Source organism: Arachis ipaensis, chromosome B7, assembly GCF_059453495.1.
Source record: "Arachis ipaensis isolate K30076 ecotype BB chromosome B7, ASM5945349v1, whole genome shotgun sequence".
NCBI classification, from domain to species: Eukaryota; Viridiplantae; Streptophyta; class Magnoliopsida; order Fabales; family Fabaceae; genus Arachis; species Arachis ipaensis.
In genome coordinates this window covers 29,858,584-29,883,746 of record NC_142442.1, presented here as the reverse complement: position 1 = coordinate 29,883,746, position 25,163 = coordinate 29,858,584, and the positions used below count along the sequence as shown (strand labels likewise).

The following is a 25,163-nucleotide window of genomic DNA, read 5'->3' as shown; positions in this document are numbered from 1 at the left end:
TTTAGTATTTAAACAGCTTTTAGAGACTTATTTTGTATCTCATGACATTTTAGATCTAAACTTTGTACTCTTTGACGGCATGAGTCTCTAAACTCCATTGTTGGGGGTGAGGAGCTCTGCTGTGTCTCAATGAATTAATGCAAGTATTTCTGTTTTCCACTCAAACACGCTTGTTCCTATCTAAGATGTTCATTCGCGCTTAACTGTGATGAAGGTGATGATCCGTGACACTCATCACCTTCCTTAAACCATGAACGTGTGCCTGACAACCACCTCCGTTCTATATCCGATTGAATGAATATCTCTAGATTCCTTAATCAGAATCTTCGTGGTATAAGCTAGAACTGATGGCGGCATTCATGAGAATCCGGAAAGTCTAAACCTTGTCTGTGGTATTCCGAGTAGGATTCTGGGATTGGATGGCTGTGACGAACTTCAAACTCACGAGTGCTGGGCGTAGTGACAGACGCAAAAGGATAGCAGATCCTATTCCGGTATGACTGAGAACCTGCAGATGATTAGCCGTGCGGTGATAGCGCACTTGGAATCTTTTCACTGGAAGGATGGATGGTAGCCATTGACAACGGTGATCCACCTACAAACAGCTTGCCATAGGAGGACGTGCGTGCGTGAATCAGAAGACAGAGGAAAGCAGAGATTCAGAAGACAAAGCATCTCCAAAACTCCAACATATTCTCAATTACTGCATAACAAGTAACTTTTAATTCATGCTCTCCTGTTTATTCGCAATTCAACTGATAAACATAATTGACTTCCTGACTAAGATTTACAAGGTAACCATAGATTGCTTCAAACCAACAATCTCCGTGGGATTCGACCCTTACTCACGTAAGGTATTACTTGGACGACCCAGTGCACTTGCTGGTTAGTGGTACGAGTTGTGAAAAGTGTAATTCACAATTCGTGCACCAATATCCAAGATGGTCCATTCTGAAAGCATGTCAGAAGGACACTTTTTGGTCAGTTCCTTGTATCTCTCCCAAGATTCATAGAGGGATTTACCTTCCTTCTGTCTGAAGGTTTGAACATCCACTCTAAGCTTACTAAGCTTTTGAGAAGGAAAGAACTTGGCTAAGAAAGCCGTGACCAACTTATCCCAAGAGTTAAGGCTATCTTTAGGTTGAGAGTCCAACCATACTCTAGCTCTGTCTCTTACAGCAAACGGGAAAAGCATAAGCCTGTAGACCTCAGGATCAACTCCATTGATCTTAACAGTATCACAGATCTGCAAGAATTCAGTTAAGAACTGAAAAGGATCTTCTGATGGAAGTCCATGAAACTTGCAATTCTGTTGTATCAGAGAAACTAATTGAGGTTTAAGCTCAAAATTGTTTGCTCCAATGGCAGGGATTGAGATGCTTCTTCCATGTAAATTGGAATTTGGTGCAGTAAAGTCACCAAGCATCTTCCTTGCATTGTTATTATTTTCGGCCATGCTTCCTTCTTTTTCAAAAATTTCTGTCAGATTTTCTCCAGAGAGTTGTGCTTTGGCTTCCCTTAGCTTCCTCTTCAGAGTCCTTTCAGGTTCAGGATCAGCTTCAACAAGAATATTCTTATCCTTTTTCCTGCTCATGTGAAAAAGAAGAAATCAAAAAAGAAAATATGGAATCCTCTATGTCATAATATAGAGATTCCTATATGTGAGTATAAGAGTAGAAGAATAGAAGAGAGAAATTCGAACACCAAGAGGAAGTGAGGGTTCGAATTTTGAGGTGAAGAGAAGTGTTAGTAAATAAATAAATAATTAAAAGGAGATGAGAGAGAGGGAATTTCAAAAATTAATTAAATTAAAAATAAAATTTAAAGTTAAATTTCGAAAATTAAAATTGAAACAATTAGTTAATAAAAAGAAAGAATTTTGAAAAAGAGGGAAGGGATTTTTGAAAATTAGAAGGAGAGAGTTAGTTAGGTAGTTTTGAAAAAGATATGATTGAAACAAAAAGATAAGATTGATTGAAAAAGGTTTGAAAATTATTTTTGAAAAAGATAAGAAGTTAGAAAAGATTTTGAAATTGATTTTGAAAAAGATATGATTGAGAGATATGATTGAAAATCATTTTGAAAAGGATTTGAAAAGGAAATTAAAAAGATTTGATTTTGAAAATTAAAGTTGATTACTTGACTAACAAGAAACTAAAAAGATATGATTTTAAATTTTAAAGATTGGACTTTTCTTACTAGGCAAGTAACAAACTTAACATTTTTGAATCAATCACATTAATTGTTAGTATTAATTTCAAAAATATGAAATAAAAATAAGAAAAAGATTTTTGAAAATCAATTTGAAAGTTTCGAAAATTATGAAAGAAAAATGAAAAAGATTTGATTTTTGAAAAAGATTTGAAAAATATGGAATTTTTAAATTGAAAATTTGATTTGACTCATAAGAAACAACTAGATTTTAAAATTTTTTGAAAAAGTCAAGTCAAATTTTCGAAAATTTATGAGTGAAAAAGGGAAAGATATTTTTTTGATTTTTTTTAATTTTAAGGATGAGAGAGAAAAACATAAAAAAGACTCAATGCATGAAAATTTTGGATCAAAACATGTGATGCATGCAAGAACACTATGAATGTCAAGATGAACACCAAGAACACTTTGAATGTCAAGATGAACACCAAGAACTTATTTTTGAAAAATTTTCAAGAAAAGAAAACATGCAAGACACCAAACTTAAAAATTTTTATTCTTTAGACATCAATGTTTCAAGAATGCATATGAAAAATAAGAAAAGACACAAAACAAGAAAATATAAAGATCAAACAAGAAGACTAGCCAAGAACAACTTGAAGATCATGAAGAATGCAATGCATGAAATTTTCGAAAATAATTTTTTTTGAAAATTAAAAAGATGCAATTGACACCAAACTTAAAACTTGACTCTAGGCTCAAACAAGAAGCATAAAATATTTTTGGTTTTATTATTTTATTAAACTTTTTTTTATTTTTTTCGAAATTTAATTAGGAAAAACGAAAAAGAAGAAAAAATTTTTATATTTTTCAAAAATAAGAAATAAAAAGCTTAAAATTAAAATAAAATTACCTAATCTGAGCAACAAGATGAACCGTCAGTTGTCCAAACTCGAACAATCCCCGGCAACGGCGCCAAAAACTTGGTGCGCAGAAATCGTGACGGTTCCATTCCTTGGTAACGGCGCTGAAAACTTTATACACACGTTCATAATCTTAATTCTTTGTCACAACTTTGCACAACTGACCAGCAAGTGCACTTGGTCGTCCAAGTAATAAACCTTACGTGAGTAAGGGTCGATCCCACGGAGATTGTCGGCTTGAAGCAAGCTATGGTCACCTTGTAAATCTCAGTCAGGCGGATTCAAATGTATTAAGAGATTATAGTGTACTAAAAGATAATTAAAATAGGATAGAGATACTTATGTAATTCATTGGTGAGAGTTTCAGATAAGCGTATAGAGATGCTTTCGTTCCTCTGAACCTCTGCTTTCCTGCTGTCTTCATCCAATCATTCCTACTCCTTTCCATGGCAAGCTTTATGTAGGGCATCACCGTTGTCAATGGCTACATCCCATCCTCTCTGTGAAAATGGTCCAAGGCGTTGTCACTGCATGGCTAATCATCTGTCGGTTCTCGATCATACTGGAATAGGATTTACTATCCTTTTGCGTCTGTCACTACGCCCAGCACTCGCGAGTTTGAAGCTCGTCACAGCCATCTCTTCCCAGATCCTACTCGGAATACCACAGACAAGGTTTAGACTTTCTGGATCTCAAGAATGGCCATCCATGGGTTCTAACTTATACCACGAAGATTCTAATATCTCAGACTCGGTCCCTTGTATTAGATATTCAAGAGATATTCATTCTAGCTTGTTTGCATGTAGAACGGAAGTGTTTGTCAAGCACGCGTTCATAAGTGAGAATGATGATGAGCGTCACATAATCATCACATTCATCATGTTCTTGGGTGTGAATGGATATCTTAGAGAAGGAATAAGCTTGAATTGAATAGAAAAACAGTAGTACTTTGTATTAATTCACGAGGAACAGTAAAGCTCCACACCTTAATCTATGGTGTGTAGAAACTCTACCATTTGAAAATACATAAGTGATAATGGTCCAGGCATGGCCGAATGGCCAGCCCCATGAAAGTCTAAGATAGCATAAAACTAATCAAAGATCCCTTACAAAGATAGTAAAAAGTCCTATTTATACTAAACTAGTTACTGGGGTTTACAGAAATGAGTAAATGATGCAGAAATCCACTTTTAGGGCCCACTTGGTGTGTGCTTGGGCTGAGCATTGAGCTTTACACGTGTAGAGGTCTTTCTTGGAGTTGAACACCAGTTTGTAACCTGTTTCTGGCGTTTAACTCCACTTTGCAACCTGTTTCTGGCGTTTGACTCCAGAATACAGCATGGAACTGGCGTTCAACGCCAGTTTATGTCATCTATCCTTAATCAAAGTATGAACTATTATATATTGCTGGAAAGCCCTGGATGTCTACTTTCCAACGCAATTGAGAGCGCGCCATTTGGAGTTCTATAGCTCCAGAAAATCCACTTTGAGTACAGGGAGGTCAGAATCCAACAGCATCTGCAGTCCTTCTTCAACCTCTGAATCTGATTTTTGCTCAAGTCCCTCAATTTCAGCCAGAAAATACCTGAAATCACAGAAAAACACACAAACTCATAGTAAAGTCCAGAAATATAAATTTTAATTAAAAACTAATAAAAATATACTAAAAACTAACTAAATCATACTGAAAACTATGTAAAAACAATGCCAAAAAGCATATAAATTATCCGCTCATCAGAATGCAATTGGTTGGAGTTTGGCAGACATAGTAGGCGTCAACCCTCAAGTCTGTGAGCATAGGATATTTTTAGAAGGGGGAGCAAGACCTGTCCGTCAACCCCAGAGAAGACTGAATCCCACTATCTTAGAGGTTGTCAAAAAGGAAGTGACCAGACTACTGGAGGCAGATATCATCTATCCCATCTCAGACAGTAAATGGGTAATCCCAGTACAAGTGGTGCCAAAGAAGTCTGGAGTCACTACAGTGAAGAATGAGCATGGAGAGCTCATGACAACTAGAGTTCAGAACGCCTGGAGGGTCTGCATTGACTACAGACGCCTCAACCAGGCCACTCATAAGGATCACTATCCTCTTCCATTCATTGATCAAATGCTAGATCGCCTGTCAAGTAAATCACATTATTGCTTTTTAGATGGTTACACAGGTTATTTCCAGATTCATATAGCTCCTGAGGATCAGGAAAAGACCACTTTCACATGTCCTTTTGGGACTTATGCTTACAAGAGAATGCCCTTTGGCTTGTGCAATGCACTAGCTACCTTCCAAAGGTGCATGATGAGTCTTTTCTCTGATCTTATTGAGGACTGTATGGAAGTTTTTATGGACGATTTTAGTGTATATGGCGATTCCTTTAGTCTTTGCTTAGATAGATTATCCAGAGTATTAGATAGGTGTGTCAGTACAAACCTTGTATTAAATTTTGAAAAATATCACTTTATGGTAAAACAAGGTATTGTACTAGGACATGTTGTGTCTATGATGAGCGGATAATTTATACGCTTTTTGGCATTGTTTTTAGTATGTTTTTAGTAGGATTTAGTTACTTTTAGGGATGTTTTCATTAGTTTTTATGTTAAATTCACATTTCTGGACTTTACTATGAGTTTGTGTGTTTTTCTGTGATTTCAGGTATTTTCTGACTGAAATTGAGGGACTTGAGCAGAAATCAGATTCAAAGGTTGAAGAAGGACTGCTGATGCTGTTGGATTCTGACCTCCCTGCACTCAAAGTGGATTTTCTAGAGCTACAGAACTCGAAATGGCGCGCTTCCAATTGCGTTGGAAAGTAGACATCCAGGGCTTTCCAGAAATGTATAATAGTCCATACTTTGGCCAATAATAGACGACGTAAACTGGCATTCAACGCCAGCTTTCTACCCAAATTTGGCGTCCAGCGCTAGAAAAGGAGCCAAAACTAGAGCTGAATGCCCAAACTGGCACAAATACTGGCGTTCAACTCCAAGAAGGACCTCTACACGTGCAACACTCAAGCTCAGCCCAAACACACACCAAGTGGGCCCCGGAAGTGGATTTATGCATCAATTACTTACTTCTGTAAACCCTAGTAGCTAGTTTATTATAAATAGGACCTTTCACTATTGTATTAGACGTCTTTTTGACCATCTTTGAATCTTAGAATCTTTGGACGCTTGGTTCTTAGACCAGAGGGGCTGGCCATTCGGCCATGCCTGGACCTTTCACTTATGTATTTTCATACGGTAGAGTTTCTACACTCCATAGATTAAGGTGTGGAGCTCCGCTGTTCCTCAAAGATTGCAAAGTACTACTGTTTTCTATTCAATTCATCTTATTTCGCTTCTAAGATATTCATTCGCACCCAAGAACGTGATGAAGGTGATGATTATGTGTGACGCTCATCATCCTTCTCCCTTATGAACGCGTGCCTGACAAACACTTCTGTTCTACATGAAATAAGCTAGAATGAATGTCTCTTAGATCTCTTAATCAGAATCTTCCTGGCGTACGCTAGAATGATGGCGGAATTCAAGAGAATCCGGAAAGTCTAAACCTTGTCTGTGGTATTCCGAGTAGGATTCAATGATTGAATGACTGTGACGAGCTTCAAACTCGCGATTGTTGGGCGTTAGTGACAGACGCAAAAGGAGGGTGAATCCTATTCCAGCATGATCGAGAACCGACAGATGATTAGCCGTGCTGTGACAGAGCATGTGAGCATATTTTTCACTGAGAGGAGGGGATGTAGCCACTGACAACGGTGATGCCCTTGCATAAAGCCAGCCATGGAAAGGAGTAAGACTGATTGGATGAAGATAGCAGGAAAGCAGAGGTTCAGAGGAACAAAAAGCATCTCCATTCGCTTATCTGAAATTCCTACCAATGATTTACATAAGTACCTCTATCCCTATTCTATTATTTATTATTCGAAAACATCATTATCAATTTATATCTGACTGGCTGAGATTTGCAAGGTGACCATAGCTTGCTTCATACCAACAATCTCCGTGGGATTCGACCCTTACTCACGTAAGGTATTACTTGGACGACCCAGTGCACTTGTTGGTTAGTTGTATCGAAGTTGTGAACCATGGTATTGGCACCATGTTCTTGGCGCCATTGCCAGGGAAAGAAAGAGCCATGAATTTTACATAATTAAAGTGTAATCACGATTACGCGTACCAAGTTGCTCACGTTGCCGGGGATTGTTTGAGTTTGGACAACTGACGGTTCATCCTGTTGCTCAGATTAGGTAATTTTCTTTTTATTTTATTTTCAAAAAAATTTTTCAAAAATATTTCTAAAATTTTCTCATCTGTTTTCCAAAAAAAAATTGTGTTTTCAAAAATTTTATTCAAAATTTTTCAGAATGAATTCTAGTGTTTCATGAAGCATGTAAAGCCTGGCTGGCTGTAAAGCCATGTCTAAAGTTATTTGGACTGAGGCTTGCAATTTGTTATCAAGAGCAATATACTCCAATGTTAAATGCTGAAGCTTGGCTGGCCATTGGCCATGTTTAGTGTTTTGGACTGGAGCTTTCATTGAAAGCTTGGCTGGCTAGTGAGCCATGTCTAATTCCTGGACTGAAGCTTTAGACTAAGAATGCAAGATTCCTGGAATTCATGTTAAAAATTTTGGAATCCTTATTTTTTCTTTTTCATATAATTTTCGAAAAAAATCCAAAAAAAAAATTAGAAAATCATAAAAATCAAAAATATTTTTCTGTTTCTTGTTTGAGTCTTGAGTCATGTTATAAGTTTGGTGTCAATTGCATGTGCATCTTGCATTTTTCGAAAATTCTCATGCATTCATGGTGTTCTTCATGATCTTCAAGTTGTTCTTGGTAAGTCTTCTTGTTTGATCTTGATGATTTTTTGTTTTGTGTCTTTTCATGTTTATCATATGCATTCTTGAATTCTTAGTGTCTAAGCATTAAAGAATTCTAAGTTTGGTGTCTTGCATGTTTTCTTTGCATTAAAAATTTTTCAAAAATATGTTCTTGATGTTCATCTTGACATTCAAAGTGTTCTTGGTGTTCATCTTGACATTCATATCATTCATTCATATCTTACCTTTTTCAAAAAGTTGGTTTCAAAATATCTTTTCTAACCTCCTAACTTCTTATCTTTTCAAAATTTGTTTCAACTAACTAACTAACTTTTTGTTTGTTTCTTAACTTTTTCAAAACCACCTAACTAACTCTCTCTCTCTAAATTTTCAAAAATATCTCCCCCCTTTTTCAAAAATTTCTTTTTAATTAACTAATTATTTTTTTTTATTTAAAATTTTTCGAAAAAAATACTAACCTTTTTCAAAAACTATTTTCGAAAATCACTAACTCTTTTTTCAAAAATTATTTTCGAAAATTTTCTCTCTCTCATCTCCTTCTATTTATTTATTCATCCACTAACATCTCATCTCACATCTCTGACATCCTCACAGTTGTGTTTCTTTCTTTACATCATACTCTTTGTCTCCCTCTTTTCTTCCACTCACAAAGGGATCCCTATACTGTGGTATAAAGGATCCATATTATTATTATTATTTTTTCTGTGCCCTCTTCTTTGTCATATGAGCAGGAGCAAGGACAAGAATATTCTTGTTGAAGCAGATCCAGAACCTGAAAGGACTCTGAAGAGAAAATTAAGAGAAGCTAAATTACAACAATCCAGAAATAACCTTTCAGAAATTTTCGAACAGGAAGAGGAGATGGCAGCCGAAAATAATAATAATGTAAGGAAGATGCTTGGTGACTTTACTGCACCTAATTCCAATTTACATGGAAGAAGCATCTCCATTCCTGCCATTGGAGCAAACAACTTTGAGCTGAAACCTCAATTAGTTTCTCTGATGCAGCAGAACTGCAAGTTTCATGGACTTCCATCTGAAGATCCTTTTCAGTTCTTAACTGAATTCTTGCAGATATGTGATACTGTTAAGACTAATGGAGTAGATCCTGAAGTCTACAGGCTCATGCTTTTCCCTTTTGCTGTAAGAGACAGAGCTAGATTATGGTTGGATTCTCAACCCAAAGACAGCCTGAACTCTTGGGATAAGCTGGTCATGGCTTTCTTAGCCAAGTACTTTCCTCCTCAAAAGCTGAGCAAGCTTAGAGCTGATGTTCAAACCTTCAGACAGAAAGAAGGTGAATCCCTCTATGAAGCTTGGGAAAGATACAAACAGTTGACCAAAAAGTGTCCTTCTGACATGCTTTCAGAATGGACCATCTTGGATATATTCTATGATGGTTTATCTGAGCTATCAAAGATGTCACTGGACACTTCTGCAGGTGGATCCATTCACCTAAAGAAAATGCCTGCAGAAGCTCAAGAACTCATTGACATGGTTGCTAATAACCAGTTCATGTACTCTTCTGAAAGGAATCCTGTAAGCAATGGGACGCCTATGAAGAAGGGAGTTCTTGAAGTTGATACTCTGAATGCCATATTGGCTCAGAATAAAATATTGACTCAGCAAGTCAATATGATCTCTCAGAGTCTGCATAGAATGCAAGCTGCATCCAACAGTACTCAAGAGGCTTCTTATGAAGAAGAAGCTTATGATCCTGAGAACCCTGCAATAGCAGAGGTGAATTACTTAGGTGAACCTTATGGAAACACCTATAACTCATCATGGAGAAATCATCCAAATTTCTCATGGAAGGATCAAAAGCCTCAACAAGGCTTTAATAATGGTGGAAGAAACAGGTTTAACAATAATAAACCTTTTCCATCATCCACTCAGTAACAGACAGAGAACTCTGAACAAAATGCTTCTAATTTAGCAAATCTAGTCTCTGATCTATCCAAGGCCACTGTGAGCTTCATGAATGAAACAAGGTCTTCCATTAGAAATTTGGAAGCACAAGTGGGCCAGCTGAGTAAAAGGATCACTGAAATCCCTCCCAGTACTCTCCCAAGCAATACAGAAGAGAACCCAAAAGGAGAGTGCAAGGCCATTGACATAAGCAAAATGGCCGAACCCAATGAGGGAGAAGAGGATGTGAATCCCAAGGAGGAAGACCTCCTGGGACGTCCAGTGACCAATAAGGAGCTTCCCTCTGAGGAACCAAAGGAATCTGAGACTCATCTAGAGACCATAGAGATTCCATTGAACCTCCTTATGCCCTTCATGAGCTCCGATGAGTATTCCTCTTCTGAAGAGAATGAGGATGTTACTGAAGAGTAAACTGCCAAGTTTCTTGGTGCAATCATGAAGCTGAATGCCAAATTATTTGGCATTGATGCTTGGAAAGTTGAACCTCCCTTGTTCATCAATGAACTAAGTGATCTGGATCAACTGACATTGCCTCAGAAGAGACAGGATCCTGGAAAGTTCATAATACCTTGTACTAAAGGCACCATGATCTTTAAGGCTCTGTGTGCCTTGGTTCAGGGATAAACCTCATGCCCCTCTCTGTAATTGAGAAACTGGGAATCTATGGGGTGCAAGCTGCTAGAATCTCATTAAAGATGGCAGATAATTCAAGAAAACAGGCATATGGACAAGTAGAGGACGTATTAGTAAAGGTTGAAGGCCTTTACATCCCTGCTGATTTCATAGTTCTGAATACTGGAAAGGAAGAGGATGAATCCATCATCCTAGGAAGACCTTTCCTAGCCACAGCAAGAGCTGTGATTGATGTTGACAGAGGTGAAATAGTCCTTCAATGGAATGAGGACTCCCTTGTGTTTAAAACTCGAGGATCTCCCTCTGCAACCATGGAGAGGAAGCAGAAAAAGCTTCTCTCAAAGCAGAGTCAACCAGAGCCCCCATAGTCAAACTCTAAGTTTGGTGTTAGGAGGCCACAACCAAACTCTAAGTTTGGTGTTGAACTCCCATATCCAAACTCTAAGTTTGGTATTGGAGAGTTTCAACAATGCTCTGAACATCTGTGAGGCTCCATGAGAGCCCACTGTCAAGCTATTGACATTAAAGAAGTGCTTGTTGGGAGGCAACCCAATTTTTATTTATCTAACTATATTTTTCTTAGTTATATGTCTTTGTAGGTTCATGATCATATGGACATCACAATTTCGTGCACCAAGTTTTTGGACTGAGGCTTGCAATTTGTTATCAAGAGCAATATACTCTGGTGTTAAATGCTGAAGCTTGGCTGGCCATTGGCCATGTCTAGTGTTTTGGACTGGAGCTTTCTTTGAAAGCTTGGCTGGCTAGTGAGCCATGTCTAATTCCTGGACTGAAGCTTTAGACTAAGAATGCAAGATTCCTGGAATTCATGTTAAAAATTTTGGAATCCTTATTTTCCTTTTTCTATTAATTTTCGAAAAATAAAAAAAAATTAGAAAATCATAAAAAGCAAAAATATTTTTGTGTTTCTTGTTTGAGTCATGAGTCATGTCATAAGTTTGGTGTCATTTGCATGTGCATCTTGCATTTTTCGAAAATTTCATGCATTCAGTGTTCTTCATGATCTTCAAGTTGTTCTTGGTAAGTCTTCTTGTTTGATCTTGATGTTTTCATGTTTTGTGTCTTTTCTTGTTTTACATGTGCATTTTTCGTTTCTTAGAGTCTAAACATGAAAGATTTCTAAGTTTGGTGTCTTTCATGTTTTCTTTGCATTAAAAATTTTTCAAAAATATGTTCTTGATGTTCATCATGACATTCATAGTGTTCTTGGTGTTCATCTTGACATTCATAGCATTCTTGCATGCATCACATGTTTTGATCTAAAAATTTCATACATTGCATCTTTTTAGTGTTTTTCTCTCTCATCATAAAAATTTAAAAAATCAAAAAAATATCTTTCCCATTTTCTCTCATCAAATTCGAAAATTTGGATTGACTTTTTCAAAAATTTTTAAAATCAAGTTGTTTCTTATGAGTCAAATCAAATTTTCAATTTGAAAATCTTATCTTTTTCAAAATCTTTTTCAAAAATCAAATCTTTTTCAAAATTCTTAGTTATTTTCGAAAATTCCAAAAAATATTTTTCAAAAATCTTTTCCTTATTTTTATAGCATAATTTTCGAAAATAATAATAACAATTAATGTTTTGATTCAAAAATTTGAAGTTTGTTACTTGCTTGTTAAGAAAGATTCAAACTTTAAGTTCTAGAATCATATCTTGTGATTTCTTATGAATCAAGTCATTAATTGTGATTTTAAAAATCAAATCTTTTTTCAAAACTAATTTCTAAAATATCTTCTTATCTTACCTTTTTTCAAAAAGTTGGTTTCAAAATATCTTTTCTAACATCCTAACTTCTTATCTTTTCAAAAATTTGTTTCAACTAACTAACTAACTTTTTGTTTGTTTCTTATCTTTTTCAAAACCACCTAACTAACTCTCTCTCTCTCTCTAATTTTCGAAAATATCTTCCATCTTTTTCAAAAATTTCTTTTTAATTAATTATTCTTATTTTTATTTTTGTTTTTAAAAATTTTTGAAAAATACTAACATTTTTCAAAAACCATTTTCGAAAATCACTAACCCTTTTTCAAAAAATTATTTTCGAAAATTCTCCCTCTCCCATCTTATTCTATTTATTCATTCATTTACTAACATCTCATCTCACATCTCAACCATCCTCACAGTTGTGTTTCTTCCATTATATTACATTCTTTGTCTCCCCCTCTTTTCTTCCACTCACAAAGGGATCCCTATACTGTGGTATAAAGGATCCATATTATTATTATTATTTTTCTGTGCCTTCTTCTTTGTCATATGAGCAGGAGCAAGGATAAGAACATTCTTGTGGAAGCAGATCCAGAACCTGAAAGGACTCTGAAGAGAAAATTAAGAGAAGCTAAAATACAACACTCCAGAGATAACCTTTCAGAAATTTTCGAACAAGAAGAGGATATGGCAGCCGAAAATAATAATAATGTAAGGAAGATGCTTGGTGACTTTACTGCACCTAATTCCAATTTACATGGAAGAAGCATCTCCATTCCTGCCATTGGAGCAAACAACTTTGAGCTGAAACCTCAATTAGTTTCTCTGATGCAGCAGAACTGCAAGTTTCATGGACTTCCATCTGAAGATCCTTTTCAGTTCTTAACTGAATTCTTGCAGATATGTGATACTGTTAAGACTAATGGAGTAGATCATGAAGTCTACAGGCTCATGCTCCTCAAAAGCTGAGCAAGCTTAGAGCTGATGTTCAAACCTTCAGACAGAAAGAAGGTGAATCCCTCTATGAAGCTTGGGAAAGATACAAACAGTTGACCAAAAAGTGTTCTTCTGACATGCTTTCAGAATGGACCATCCTGGATGTATTCTATGATGGTTTATCTGAGCTATCAAAAATGTCACTGGACACTTCTGCAGGTGGATCCATTCACCTAAAGAAAACGCCTGCAGAAGCTCAAGAACTCATTGACATGGTTGCTAATAACCAATTCATGTACACTTCTGAAAGGAATCCTATGAATAATGAGACGCCTATGAAGAAGGGAGTTCTTGAAGTTGATACTCTGAATGCCATATTGGCTCAGAATAAAATATTGACTCAGCAAGTCAATATGATCTCTCAGAGTCTACATGGAATGCAAGCTGCATCCAACAATACTCAAGAGGCTTCTTATGAAGAAGAAGCTTATGATCCTGAGAACCCTACAATAGCAGAGGTGAATTACTTAGGTGAACCTTATGGAAACACCTATAACTCATCATGGAGGAATCATCCAAATTTCTCATGGAAGGATCAAAAGCCTCAACAAGGCTTTAATAATGGTGGAAGAAACAGGTTTAACAATAATAAACCTTTTCCATCATCCACTCAGCAACAGATAGAGAACTCTGAACAAAATGCTTCTAATTTAACAAACTTAGTCTCTGATCTATCTAAGGCCACTGTAAGTTTCATGAATGAAACAAGATCTTCCATTAGAAATCTGGAAGCACAAGTGGGCCAGCTGAGTAAAAGGATCACTGAAATTCCTCCTAGTACTCTCCCAAGCAATACAGAAGAGAACCCAAAAGGAGAGTGCAAGGCCATTGACATAAGCACCATGGCCGAATCTACAAGGGGAGTGGAGGACGTGAATCCCAAGGAGGAAGACCTCCTGGGACGCCCAGTGATCAATAAGGAGCTTCCCTCTGAGGAACCAAAGGACTCTGAGGCTCATCTAGAGACCATAGAGATTCCATTGAACCTCCTTATGCCCTTCATGAGCTCTGATGAGTATTCCTCTTCTGAAGAGAATGAGGATGTTACTGAAGAGCAAACTGCCAAGTTTCTTGGTGCAATCATGAAGCTGAATGCCAAACTATTTGGCATTGATACTTGGGAAGTTGAACCTCCCTTGTTCATCAATGAACTAAGTGATCTGGATCAACTGACATTGCCTCAGAAGAGACAGGATCCTGGAAAGTTCATAATACCCTGTACCATAGGCACCATGATCTTTAAGGCTCTGTGTGACCTTGGTTCAGGAATAAACCTCATGCCCCTCTCTGTAATAGAGAAACTGGAATCTATGTGGTGCAAGCTGCTAAAATCTCATTAGAGATGGCATACAGTTCAAGAAAACAGGCTTATGGACAAGTAGAGGACGTGTTAGGAAAGGTTGAAGGCCTTTACATCCCTGCTGATTTCATAGTCCTGGATACTGGAAAGGAAGAGGATGAATCCATCATCCTAGGAAGACCTTTCCTGGCCACAGCAAGAGCTGTGATTAATGTTGACAGAGGTGAAATAGTCCTTCAATGGAATGAGGACTCCCTTGTGTTTAAAACTCAAGGATCTCCCTCTGCAACCATGGAGAGGAAGCAGAAAAAGCTTCTCTCAAAGCAGAGTCAACCAGAGCCCCCACAGTCAAACTCTAAGTTTGGTGTTGGGAGGCCATAACCAAACTCTAAGTTTGGTGTTGAACTCCCATATCCAAACTCTAAGTTTGGTGTTGGAGAGTCTCAACAAAGCTCTGCACATCTGTGAAGCTCCATGAGAGCCCACTGTCAAGCTATTGACATTAAAGAAGCGCTTGTTGGGAGGCAACCCAATTCTTTGTCTAACTATATTTTTCTTAATTATATGTCTTTATAGGTTCATGATCATGTGGAGTCACAAAATAAATATAAAAATTGAAAACGGAATCAAAAATAGCAGAAGAAAAATCACACCCTGGAGGAGCATCTGTCTGGCGTTCAGCGCCAGAACAGAGCATGGTGCTGGCGCTGAACGCCCAAAATGGGCAGCTTCTGGGTGCTGAACGCCAGAACAGGCATGGTTCTGGCGTTCAACGCCAGAAATGGCACACAAATGGGCGTTGAACGCCCAAAATGGCCACCAACCTGGCGCTGAACGCCCAGAGTTGTGTGCAAAGGCATTTTTACATGCCTAAAGGGTGCAGGGATGTAAATCCTTGAACACCTCAGGATCTGTGGACCCCACAGGATCCACTCAGGATCTGTGGACCCCACAGGATCCCCACCTACCTCTACTCACTTCTTCTCACCACTCTCTTTCACACAACCCCATAAACACTCTTCCTCAAAAACCCTTCACCAATCACCTCAATCTCTCTTCCCCATCACCTCTTCACCACTCACATCCATCCACTCTTCCCCATAAACCTACCTCATACACTCCACCTACCTTCAAAATTCAAAACCAATTTCCCACCCAAACCCACCCATATGGCCGAAACCTTCCCCCCCTCCCTTCCCTATATAAAGCCCTCCATTCTTCATCAAATTCACACAACACACCCCTCTACACTCCTCTTGGCCGAAACCACATCTCCCTCTCCCTCTCCATATTTCTTCTTCTTCTTCTTCTATTCTTTTGTTTATTGCTCGAGGGCGAGCAATATTCTAAGTTTGGTGTGGTAAAAGCATAAGCTTTTTGTTTTTCCATTACCATTGATGGCACCTAAGACCGGAGAATCCTCTAGAAAGGGGAAAGGGAAGATAAGAGCTTCCACATCCGAGTCATGGGAGATGGAAAGGTTCATCTCCAAAGCCCATCAAGACCACTTCTATGATGTTGTGGCCAAGAAGAAGGTGATCCCTGAGGTCCCTTTCAAACTCAAAAGAAATGAGTATCCGGAGATTCGACATGAAATTCAAAGAAGAGGTTGGGAAGTTCTAACAAATCCCATCCAACAAGTCGGCATCCTAATGGTTCAAGAGTTCTATACTAATGCATGGATCACCAAGAACCATGATCAAAGTAAGAACCCGGATCCAAAGAATTATGTTACAATGGTTCGGGGGAAATACTTAGATTTTAGTCCGGAAAATGTAAGGTTGGCATTCAACTTGCCAAACATGGAAGAGAACGCACGCCCCTACACAAGGAGAGTCAACTTTGATCAAAGGTTGAACCAAGTCCTTATGGACATATGTGTAGAAGGAGCTCAATGGAAGGTTGACTCCAAAGGCAAGCCGGTTCAACTAAGAAGATTGGACCTCAAGCCTGTAGCTAGAGGATGGTTGGAGTTCATTCAATGCTCAATCATTCCCACTAGCAACCGGTCTGAAGTTACTATAGACCGGGCCATCATGATCCATAGCATCATGATTGGAGAAGAGGTGGAAGTTCATGAGATTATACCTCAAGAACTCTACAAGGTGGCTGACAAGTCCTCCACTATGGCAAGGTTAGCCTTTCCTCACCTCATTTGCCACCTATGCAATTCAGCTGGGATTGACATAGAGGGAGATATCCTCATTAAAGAGGACAAGCCCATCACTAAGAAGAAGATGGAGCAAGCAAGAGAGCCCATTCATGGAGCTCAAGAGGCGCAAGAAGCTCATTATCATGAGATTCCAGAGATGCCTCAAATGCACTTTCCTCCACAAAACTATTGGGAGCAAATCAACACCTCCCTAGGAGAATTGAGTTCCAATATGGGACAACTAAGGGTGGAACATCAAGAGCACTCCATCATGCTTCATGAAATAAGAGAAGATCAAAAAGCAATGAGGGAGGAGCAACAAAGACAAGGAAGAGCTCAAGGACATCATTGGTTCCTCAAGAAGGAAACGTCACCATCACTAAGGTGGATTCATTCCTTGTTCTTATTTCTTCTGTTTTTCGTTTTCTATGTTGTGTGCTTATCCATGTTTGTGTCTTCATTACATGATCATTAGTAGTAGTAACTTTGTCTTAAAGTTATAAATGTCCTATGAATCCATCACCTCTCTTAAATGAAAAATGTTTTAATTCAAAAGAACAAGAAGTACATCAGTTTCGAATTTATCCTTGAACTTAGCTTAATTATATTGATGTGGTGACGATGCTTCTTGTTTTCTGAATGTATGCTTGAACAGTGCATATGTCTTTTGAAGTTGTTGTTTAAGAATGTTAAATATGTTGGCTCTTGAAAAAATGATGACTAGGAGACATGTTATTTGATAATATGAAAAATCATAAAAATGGTTCTTGAAGCAAGAAAAAGCAGCAAAGAGCAAAGCTTGCAGAAAAAAAAAATAGGCAAAAAAAATAGAAAAAAAAATTTAGAAAGAAAAAGCAAGCAGAAAAAGCCAATAACCCTTAAAACCAAAAGGCAAGGACAAATAAAAAGGATCCCAAGGCTTTGAGCATCAGTGGATAGGAGGGCCTAAAAGAATAAAATCCTGGTCTAAGCGGCTAAACCAAGCTGTCCCTAACCATGTGCTTATGGCGTGAAGGTGTCAAGTGAAAACTTGAGACTGAGCGGTTAAAGTCAAGGTCCAAAGCAAAAAAAGAGTGTGCTTAAGAACCCTGGACATCTCTAATTGGGGACTTTAGCAAAGCTGAGTCACAATCTGAAAAGGTTCACCCAATTATGTGTCTGTGGCATTTATGTATCCGGTGGTAATACTGGAAAACAAAGTGCTTAGGGCCACGGCCAAGACTCATAAAATAGCTGTGTTCAAGAATCATCATACTGAACTAGGAGAGTCAATAACACTATCTAAACTCTGAGTTCCTATAGAAGCCAATCATTCTGAACCTCAATGGATAAAGTGAGATGCCAAAACTATTCAAGAGGCAAAAAGCTATAAGTCCCGCTCATATGATTGAAGCTATGTTTCATTGATAGTTTGGAATTTATAGTATATTCTCTTCTTTTTATCCTATCTGATTTTCAGTTGCTTGGGGACAAGCAACAATTTAAGTTTGGTGTTGTGATGAGCGGATAATTTATACGCTTTTTGGCATTGTTTTTAGTATGTTTTTAGTAGGATCTAGTTACTTTTAGGGATGTTTTCATTAGTTTTTATGTTAAATTCACATTTCTGGACTTTACTATGAGTTTGTGTGTTTTTCTGTGATTTCAGGTATTTTCTGGCTGAAATTGAGGGACTTGAGCAGAAATCAGATTCAGAGGTTGAAGAAGGACTGCTGATGCTGTTGGATTCTGACCTCCCTGCACTCAAAGTGGATTTTCTAGAGCTACAGAACTCGAAATGGCGCGCTTCCAATTGCGTTGGAAAGTAGACATCAAGGTCTTTCCAGTAATGTATAATAGTCCATACTTTGGCCAAGAATAGATGACGTAAACTGGCATTCAACGCCAGATTTCTACCCAAATCTGGCGTCCAGCGCCAGAAAAGGAGCCAAAACCAGAGCTGAACGCCCAAACTGGCACAAATACTGGCGTTCAACTCCAAGAAGGACCTCTACACGTGCAACACTCAAGCTCAGCCCAAACACACACCAAGTGGGCCCCGGAAGTGGATTTATGCATCAATTACTTACTTCTGTAAACCCTAGTAGCTAGTTTATTATAAATAGGACCTTTCACTATTGTATTAGACGTCTTTTTGACCATCTTTGAATCTTAGAATCTTTGGATGCTTGGTTCTTAGACCAGAGGGGCTGGCCATTCGGCCATGCCTGGACCTTTCACTTATGTATTTTCATACGGTAGAGTTTCTACACTCCATAGATTAAGGTGTGGAGCTCCGCTGTTCCTCAAAGATTAATGCAAAGTACTACTGTTTTCTATTCAATTCATCTTATTTCACTTCTAAGATATTCATTCGCACCCAAGAACGTGATGAAGGTGATGATTATGTGTGACGCTCATCATCCTTCTCCCTTATGAACGCGTGCCTGACAAACACTTCTGTTCTACATGAAATAAGCTAGAATGAATGTCTCTTAGATCTCTTAATCAGAATCTTCGTGGCGTACGCTAGAATGATGGCGGCATTCAAGAGAATCCGGAAAGTCTAAACCTTGTCTATGGTATTCCGAGTAGGATTCAATGATTGAATGACTGTGACGAGCTTCAAACTCGCGATTGTTGGGCGTTAGTGACAGACGCAAAAGGAGGGTGAATCCTATTCCAGCATGATCGAGAACCGACAGATGATTAGCCGTGCTGTGACAGAGCATGTGAGCATATTTTTCACTGAGAGGAGGGGATGTAGCCACTGACAACGGTGATGTCCTTGTATAAAGCCAGCCATGGAAAGGAGTAAGACTGATTGGATGAAGATAGCAGGAAAGCAGAGGTTCAGAGGAACGAAAAGCATCTCCATTCGCTTATCTGAAATTCCTACCAATGATTTACATAAGTACCTCTATCTCTATTCTATTATTTATTATTCGAAAACATCATTATCAATTTATATCTGCCTGACTGAGATTTGCAAGGTGACCATAGCTTGCTTCATACCAACAATCTCCGTGGGATTCGACCCTTACTCACGTAAGGTATTACTTGGACGACCCAGTGCACTTGCTGGTTAGTTGTATCGAAGTTGTGAACCATGGTATTGGCACCATGTTCTTGGCGCCATTGCCAGGGAAAGAAAGAACCATGAATTTTACATAATTAAAGTGTAATCACGATTACGCGTAGCAAGTTGCTCACGTTGCCAGGGATTGTTCGAGCCTGGACATCACAATTTCGTGCACCAGTCTAATACTGGCATTTCTGTAGATCCAGCAAAGGTGGATGTTATTTCTAGTTTACCTTACCCCTCTTTTGTGAGGGAAGTCCGTTCGTTCCTTGGCCATGCAGGTTTTTACAGGAGATTCATTAAGGACTTCAGTAAGGTAGAACTTCCCTTATCCAGACTACTGCAGAAAGATATTGAGTTCGAGTTCAGTGAGGATTGCAAACAAGCATTTGATAAGCTGAAGACTGCCCTGACTCAAGCTCCAATTGTGAGAGGACCAGAATGGAGCCAGCCATTTGAAATAATGTGCGACGCCTCCAATCATGCAATAGGAGCAGCACTGGCTCAGCGTGAAGGTAATGACCCCTTTGTTATTGCTTACGCGTCTAAAACCTTAGATATCGCTCAGTCCAATTACACTACTACTGAGAAAGAGCTTCTTGCTATTGTTTTTTCTCGGGATAAATTCAAAGCCTATTTACTTGGTACGAAGGTAGTAGTGTACTCAGAACACACAACTCTAAAGTATCTATTAGCTAAAAAGGAGTCCAAACCAAGGCTTATACATTGGATACTGCTATTACAAGAATTTGATTTAGAAATTAAGGATAGGAGTGGTAACCAGAATTTAGTGGCAGACCACTTGAGTCGCCTTGAGCACATTACAGATGACCCCACTCCTATAGTTTATAATTTCCCCTTTGATAACCTGCAAGCAGTATCTGAGGTAGTCCCTTGGTATGCACCTGTAGCTAATTATCTAGTTAGCCGCACCTTTCCTTCAAACTTTTCTAAGCATCAAAGAGACAAGCTGAAAAGTGAGTCTAAATATTATATATGGGATGACCCATATTTATAGAGATGTGGTGCTGACCAGGTAATTAGACGGTGTGTGCCTCAATCAGAATTCCAGTCCATCTTAGAGGCATGTCACTCGTCTGAGAGTGGAGCACATTTTGGCCCTCAAAGAACAGCTAGAAAAATCTTAGATTGTGGATTCTGGTGGCCTACTCTTTTTAGAAACGCTGCTAAATTTTGTAGATCTTATTTTCCATGCCAAAAATTTGGTAATATATCCAAGAGGGATGAGATGCCTCAACAAGTTATGATTTTCTGTGAAATTTTTGATGTTTGGGGCATTGACTTCATGGGTCCATTTCCAAATTCTAATGGTTATCTTTATGTATTGTTAGCTGTGGATTACGTTTCCAAATGGGTGGAAGTAATTCCTACCCGCACTGATGATGCTAACACTGTTGTTTCCTTTGTGAGAAACCATATTATTTGTCGCTTTGGATCACCACGAGCAATCGTGAGCGATCAAGGCACCCATTTTTGTAACAGGAGACTAACAGGATTAATGAAGAAGCATGGGATAATTCATAAGGTTGCAACAGCCTACCATCCTCAGACTAATGGGCAAGCCGAGGTGTCAAACAGAGAGATAAAGCGTATCTTGCAGAAGATAGTCAAACCTCATAGAAGAGACTGGAGCACCAGGCTACAAGATGCACTCTGGGCATACAGAACAGCATACAAAACCCCCATTGGGATGAGTCCTTTCTATTTAGTTTATGGAAAAGCTTGTCATCTCCCTGTTGAAATAGAGCACAAAGCCTTTTGGGCAGTAAAGGAGTGCAACATGGGAATTGAGAAAGCCAGAGCTGAAAGGAAGTTGCAACTGCAAGAACTGGAAAGCCTTCGCCTAGAAGCTTATGAGAACTCAAGACTATACAAGGAGAAGATGAAGGCTGTACATGATCAGCACATCAAGAGAAAAGAGTTCCAACCTGGGGATTTAGTCCTCCTTTACAAATCTCGACTGCGGCTTATGCCAGGCAAGTTGAGATCTAGATGGGAAGGTCCATACAGAGTAGAGAAGGCCGAACCATACGGAGTTTATCACCTAAGCCACCCTTCAAGCTCTAAACTTATCAAAGTTAATGGACATCGTTTAAAGCTGTACCATGGCGAGAAGCTGAAGAAAAACAAGGAGCTCGAGATCTTCCTCTTGGAAGATCCCCACATAGCCGAAGCCTGAGCTAGTGGAGCATCCAACTTACGGACGTTAAAGCAAAGTGCTAGGTGGGAGACAATCCACCATGGTATGATCGTTCTTTTCCTTATTTTTAGTTTTCCTATTCAATAACTCTTCTCCTTATTAGTGCATTTCGTGCATCTGCATTTCCATACTTTTATTTTAAAAAAAAAATTTCACGCGACGCGACCACCTCATTGACGCGTCCGCGTCGCAGGTGTTGGGAGAGAATAATAAAACGAATAGAGAGTCACGCAAGAGCGTGGCTAGAGGCGTGCCAGTGGCACAAATTGCACCACGCGACCGCGTCGCCGACGCGTCCGTGTCAAATGGGAACACTGGCCTCCCATGCGACTGCGTGCCCCACGCGGCCGCGTGCCCTGGAATTCGACGTCAAAAGGGTGCACGACCGAAAGTTGTGCTAGAGTGGTGCTGGATTGGTGCTGAACGCACAATCCTTCCCACGCGGCCGCGTGACCGACGCGACCACGTCATATCCTTCTCATGACCACTCACGCGATCGCATGCCCCACGCGGTCGCGTCACCCCAGATTTGGTAAAAATAAACTTTCAAACAGAGAGTTGTGCGAGTGCGAGGCTGCCCTCGCGCCAGTGGCATAAAACGGATCACGCGACCGACGCGACCGCGTCAATCAGTATCAGCGCAAGTTGCGCGACCGCGTGCTCTATGCGATCGCGTCGATTGCGCCGCACAACCTCCCTGATTTGCCACTTATCTTATCTTTTTCTCCCCAAATCCTATTTTCTCTTTTCCCTCCTTATTTCTTCCTCCTCCCTTCTTCCTTCTTCCTTCTTTCTCACTTTTTTTACACTCTTACTCTCTCTTTCACCCCTATTACCAAGGTTTTTCTTTTTCTTATTCCCTCCTTACTTTTCTATTTTTCTTCTTATTTTTATATGTTATCTTCTTTTCTTTTCTTTTTACTTTCATTATTCATATTTTCTTTTTCTTTATTTTTCCTTTTTACTTGGTGTTAGAAATTTATTTGAGTCATTATTTCTCATTATATGCTTATGGATTGTTGTAAATTTATTTGGAAATTATATATTACTTTTTAAAGGGTTGCTTGCATGCTCAATTTAATACTTTCTATACCTTAATTATCATGCATGCTATGTGTTTGTGAAAAAGTCCATATGGTATTATGCACTTTTCTACGTTACTCTACTATTCAATGCTTGCTTTTCACAAAACCCTTTTTTTATATTTTATTACTTAAATATAATTGTTATTACAAAAAAATTGTTAGTTTGAAAGACTTGGTAACCTAACTTGGTCATTGAATGCTTGATCTATGCTCCTCATGCCTTTGCCTGCATGCCAATAAACCTCTTGTATTTAATTGTCCTTATATGCACTTGCTATATCTCCATTGATGACCTTTTCACATGTAGTCATGACCATGTGTTAACGACATCCTCTTTACCATGCATTGATTATCACTCCTACAACCCTCTTCCTTGCTCTTTCTCTTTGAACTTAATTTCCTTCATCTTCCCTTTTTCAGGATGGCCACCAAGAAAGGAAAGGAGAAGGCTACTCCCAAACAACCAGCAAGGAGAGGAACAAAGAAAGCACTAGTGGCAGAGCCCTCTTCCACTGCGGTTAAACCCTCAACAAAAAGAACTAAGAGGATTATAACGGTTGATGATAAAGAAAAAGCCTTCCCAGCAAAAAATACTGCGCGATTTCCCAAACGCTACTGTGAGCAGATGTTCCCCATTCTGGCAGAAAGGAGCTACAACAACGAATACCTTCTTCTCCTCCCAAACCATATTGCTACCTTTGTTGAGCCGCAAATTGTACAAAGACAATGGGGTTTCCTACAGAGACAGCCGAGGCAGGTCAATCTTTCTTGGGTAGTCGAGTTCTACTCCAACTTCCACCTGCCAACCCTGCAGTCTATCTTTGTTTGTCAGAAGCAAGTCCCCATTACAGAAGAGGCCATTTAAAGTGCTCTAGGTCTTCCCCCTGTTCCAGAAGGATTGGACACCTTTCAAGAAGCCGCACTCAAGCACCAGATGTACCAATTTGACTAGGACGCCATTCTCAGAGTTATCGCACTACCTGGCAGCCGTTGGATCTACGGATACCATCGTACCTGCCCTAAGGGAATATCGGCTTTAGCACTTACCTTGGAGGCTCGCGTATGGGCACAGATCATGTCCCATTACGTCTTTCCGAGCACTCACGAGTCCTCCTTCACCACGGATATGGCCGTTCTACTATGGTGCATCCTTGCAGACCAACCTCTGAACCTACCAAGACACATCCGGAGTGCCATGGGATACGTACAAATTGCGGACAACTTACCTTTTCCCGCCTTGGTCTCAGATCTTGTCTCAGCAGCCGAAGTCTCCTACAGAGCTGGGGACACCAAAACCATGCTTCCACGGGATGATCAGTATGTCCCTAACGGGAAATACATCAGACCTCCACCAGCCGCCACAAGCCATCCTACTGAATCAGTTGAAGATATTTCTTCTTCAACACCATAAGCACCTACAACAGACCAACTGCTCCATCAGATACTCGAAAGGTTGGATCGGCAGGAACACAACGCTAAGATGAGAGAGCGCCGTAACAAGCGCCGATTCACATACCTCAAGGAGCTGATTATGGGAAAATTCAAGGACTCAGACACTCCGGATTCCACTTCCTTTACCAGCACAGGAAGCCATGATGGCCCAGATTGTGGAAATACTACTACCAGCCCACCTTTGTTTCTGAAAGATGGCACCGAGGACGGTGCAAAGCCTTAAGTGTGGGGAGGTCGGTCAGTACCTGACTTCCGGAGGTAATTTCTCTTCCTTAAACACCAATAAATTAGGATATTTAGTTAGTTTTTCTTTTGTAGAATAGGATAAATTGCATAGTAATAGATTAGTTAGATGAATGTTCTACTTGATTGAAAAGACAATAAGTTTCTTCTAAGACTCTATTTTTGGAACAAAATTTCACTAATTTTAATTAAAATTTTTATGTTAAATTTGCTTGAAGTTGTATTTGGAACATGATTTTTGAGCTAAAGAACACACAACCTGTGAGATTTGAGCCTTTATGCATGGTTACATTATTTAACCATAATTATTTTATTCTTGTGTGTTTACTTCTCTATGATTGTAATCTATATTTTGTTCCATCCTATATGTCCAATGTTTATTATATTTATATGTTTGCATATGATTGAGACCATTATTTGTTTAGCTCACTTATCCAAATTAA

The 25,163-nt window shown here is 39.0% G+C and overlaps 2 non-coding genes and 1 pseudogene across 2 annotated transcripts; 2 read left to right on the top strand and 1 right to left on the bottom strand.

Moving 5' to 3' along the window:
• Nucleotides 1-955: 955 nt before the first annotated feature.
• Nucleotides 956-1,063, top strand: LOC148550708 (small nucleolar RNA R71). Its single transcript, XR_015893659.1, has one exon. It is a non-coding gene; the product is annotated as a small nucleolar RNA R71 (small nucleolar RNA).
• An 8,113-nt stretch (nt 1,064-9,176) lies between these two features.
• Nucleotides 9,177-9,284, bottom strand: LOC148550707 (small nucleolar RNA R71). Its single transcript, XR_015893169.1, has one exon. It is a non-coding gene; the product is annotated as a small nucleolar RNA R71 (small nucleolar RNA).
• A 14,816-nt stretch (nt 9,285-24,100) lies between these two features.
• Nucleotides 24,101-24,700, top strand: LOC148550706 (uncharacterized; annotated as a pseudogene).
• Nucleotides 24,701-25,163: the final 463 nt, after the last annotated feature.